Genomic DNA, 4,218 nt, shown 5'->3' on the forward strand with positions numbered 1-4,218 from the left:
CACCTTAAGTTTATTTTCTTTTTGTTCATTTATCCACCTTAAGTTTATTTTCTTTTTGTTCATTTATCCACCTTAAGTTTATTTTCTTTTTGTTCATTTATCCACCTTAAGTTTATTTTCCAGAAGGGACAGTGACTCATGCTTCAGCTGAGATAACCCTTGTCCCGGCGTGTTTGAGGTAATTTAGCGAATTAAAATATTTGCCGCCCCCGCGTAAAGAGATGTTCTACACGCACCTCTTAAAAACAAGAACGAAGACCTTGTTAAACATGCCGTGCGCTCTTGAAAGTTTACGAGGTTTATGCTTGGAGAGAGATCTGTCTGCTTCTTGGGAAGCTAAGAATGTTTCAGAGTGCTCTCGGGTCTGCTGCGGTAATAATAACTAAAAGTTTATATAGATCGCAGAGAATTTGCTGTAGGGCATTGCAATTTGCGCCATTTTGATGCAGTTATTGTTGTTGTTGTTGTCGTTGTTGTTGTTATTGCTATTATTATATCATCATCGTCATCTCGAAGGTGATGTAAGCCAAACTGTTGGTAGCGTTTGATTCTCTATTTGTCGTCATTTGCCGTGAATTGCACCTGCATCATTATGTAAGCATTGAGTTAAAACAGGTTTTCTCCCTAAAAATGAGACTACATTGGAATCACCTACCAGTGCCAATAACTCCCGTTCGTTTTCTCCATTGGTTGGCAAGGGTTTACGTGTATGCCTTCCGCACACCAGCAGGAGGTACAACCTTTCGAAGGCAAAGTGAGTCATTAAAAAACGTCGATACTATTTTTTTTTCCTCGTCACGTGTCTGATCTGAAACAGACATCGGTGATCACGGCTAACCACTTATTTCTCTACTCGAGTGTTAGATAATAACACACACACACACACACACACACACACACACACACACACACACACACACACACACACACACACACACACACACACACACACACACACACACACCACACACACACTTTATATCTTTTTCCCCTTTCCCCGTCTCCAATCTAGCCAAATAGTTTGGTAAGTCATTATCAGTCTACTTCTGTCTCTTTTGCTTTGCTTTCCATCTTTTCAGAGAGAGAGAGAGAGAGAGAGAGAGATAGAGAGAGACAGACAGAGAGAGAAAGAGAGGGACGCGAGAGAGGGAGAGAGAGAGTGGCGGGAGAGGGAGAACGATGCATTTGTGTGTGTGTGTGGGTGTGTGTGTGTGTGTGTGTGTGTGTGTGTGTGTGTGTGTGTGTGTGAGAGAGAGAGAGAGAGAGAGAGAGAGAGAGAGAGAGAGAGAGAGAGAGAGAAAGAGCGCAAGATGTTCTAGACCTTCATGACGCTTAGAGTACCTTTGGAACTGCAAAATGTGCCTCTTTACTCTTGTATACGTATCGTCGCAACCTTGTTTATTACTTCGCCGGCGCCTGTTTTATAGTGGATTATAGGCGTAAGACCATCGCACGCAGAAGACCTGAGTTCTATTCCCTTGTTGGGAGAATATTGCTAAGTAGTAAATGTTGATGCCGTAATCTATTATTGTCGAATATCGAAATTTGACGTTTTCAGGAGAAGCAAAAAAACAAAACAAAACAAAAAAATTCGCTCAAAAAACTATATTAGCCCAAACTGTTTTGTTCGTCTAAATCTGTTATTATTTTCAAAAGAGAAATGAGACTCCGACGTCTCGATGTGCCCCATCACACTCTGCAAAAAATATTACGTGATTTTTAATTGTTCGAAATTTTGACATAGTACAGTGTTAAATAAGAGCGACAATAGATATCGTTGTTTCTGCTGGGACGTTATGTGGCCTTGACAGGCAGGGTCGAAGGCCGACTCCTAAATTGTCTAAGTTGTGTCGATGGGGACGTAAAACGACACTTAACATTTTTTCTTTCCCCTTTACTTTTCTGCACTTTTCATATTAACGGTTTGTGTCTTGAAATAAAGGTAATAAACAAACGGTTAAAATCAAATTCGGGCAAATTTCGTTAGAAACCAGCCCAACGTTGGAGCGATTACAGCGGAGGCGATCATTTTGTTTGCTCACCGCAACTACACACTGTGAAAACAGATGTGTGCAACGCGGCCAGTTCCTATAGTGGAACTACACACTGTGAAAACAGATGTGTGCAACGCGGCCAGTTTCAATAGTGGAACTGCACACTATGAAAACAAAGTGAGTGCAACGTAGTAAGTTCTTCACAAGTAACTGGAGATGTGTCTATGCACAATACCCACGGTGTATTGTCTGTGTGGTGTTTGCTGTGGTTAAGGTTCTGTATGTGTCTGGCATTGGCGTTTCGTGGGTAGGGGTTTTGAGTTTAAGTCAACATTGGGGTTTTTTCTTCTCTTTCTTTCTCTTCTCTCTCTCTCTTCTCTTCTCTCTCTCTCTCTCTCTCTCTCTCTCTCTCTCTCTCTCTCTCTCTCGTTCTCTGTCTCTCTCTCTCTCTACCTCTCTCTCTCTCTACCTCTCTCTCTCTCTCTCTCTCTCTCTCTCTCTCTGTTTTTACTTCTCTTCTCTGTCTGTCTATCTGTCTGTCTGTTTGTATCTCTATCTCCCCCCGCCCCCGCCCTCGCTCTCTCTCTCTCTCTCTCTCTCTCTCTCTCTCTCTCTCTCTCTCTCTCTCTCTCTCTCTCTCTCTCCCCTCATCCCCCTTATTTTTGCCTGTCTATATCTGTGTGTGTGTGTGTGCGACGTGTGTGTGTGTGTGTGTGTGTGTGTGTGTTTGTTTGTTTGTTTGTTTGTTTGTGGGTGTGTATGACAGACAGACAGATCGACAGATCGACAATCACAGAGATAAAGACCGGCAAATTCACATAGAATAAGCTAGTTTCTAGAAATCAGTAGATTATACTGATGATTCAGAGTGCGCTGTGTTTCGTTTTCTTCCGTGTTTGTACTGTGACTAAGAGAAACATTTTCGAAAACCGAATGTTTTGAGAACGATGGGTAGCATTATCTTGTCATAACCAATCAGATTAAATCTTTTGCCATCAGACGATTCACATGATTAAACAAATGTTCCGGATAATAAATTCAGAATCGGTTTACACGATAGAAATGTTCTGGATAATAAATTCAGAACTCCTTTCCATAATAACATGAACGTATGAATGAAAGAGGGGAAAACCCATCTGTAGAGGACCAGTTCTGGCTTTCGCAGAGACGACAAATACGTAAAACGCATAAACAGGTGACGTTTCGGGCAGAACGCGAACCAATGACGTGTACACAAAATTGTACGGGCGCCAGCCGTGTGTGAATGGGCGTTCATAACGAGGGGTGCGTTCATTAACGGTGTTTGCAGTTTCGCAGCAGTGCCCATAAAGCGGTGCCCCGGGTGAAGATCAGAGGGCATAAACAGAGTGGTTTATGTACAGGCGTTGTGGGGGAACATCTGCCTGCCAATCTTGTATTGTTTTTACAATCTGTCTGTGTGCCTGTCTGCCGTGTCTGCCTGTCTGTCTGTATGTCTGTCTGACTGTCTGCCTGTCTGTTTGTCTGTCTGTTTGTCTGTCTGTATGTCTGTCTGTGTGCCTGTCTGCCCTGTCTGCCTGTCTGTCTGTCTGTCTGTCTCTCTGCCGATCTTTCTCGTACAAAATCATTGAACCCTTTGTCTGCTACACCCGACAACTTAGTATTGGAATAAGTCTGGAAGTAAAGGACCATCCTTGATTTTGTAGATAATACTTTATAATAATGCATTAACAGTCTCAAAAGTGACCACCAAACATCCAAATTTCTCACAAAATATCCATTTTGCTGTTGTAAATGTACATTATTATTAAAATAACATCAAAATGCTAAAGTATTTCAAAATTGAACCTGAAAAGAAAAAGTTCTTATTTATTTTTACCTCCGTGACATGTTTAGGAGTGCCAGGTTCTGGCAAAGGCTTTTATAGTCTACCTCTTTTGTTTGATTTCACACATCTGGTATAGTCGTTCCTCCTCCCAAACCGACAGCCCTGCAATGACCACCAACGTTCCCCATCCCTCAGCAACGCTATAAATGACCGTCACTCCGTCGATATATCCGAGCACTAAATAACCTTTTTTTTGCATCGATTTGTCTAAGCGCTAAATGACGTTGATCTGATAATATCTAGGCACTAAACAACTGGTTGGGTTTTTTAGGGGGGTTTTTTGTTGTTGGGTTTGGGTTTTTTTGTTTGTTTGTTGTTGTTTTTTTGTTTTTTGTTGTTTTTTTTGTGTGTTTTTTT

Source organism: Aplysia californica, unplaced genomic scaffold, assembly GCF_000002075.1.
Source record: "Aplysia californica isolate F4 #8 unplaced genomic scaffold, AplCal3.0 scaffold00092, whole genome shotgun sequence".
NCBI lineage: Eukaryota > Metazoa > Mollusca > Gastropoda > Aplysiida > Aplysiidae > Aplysia > Aplysia californica.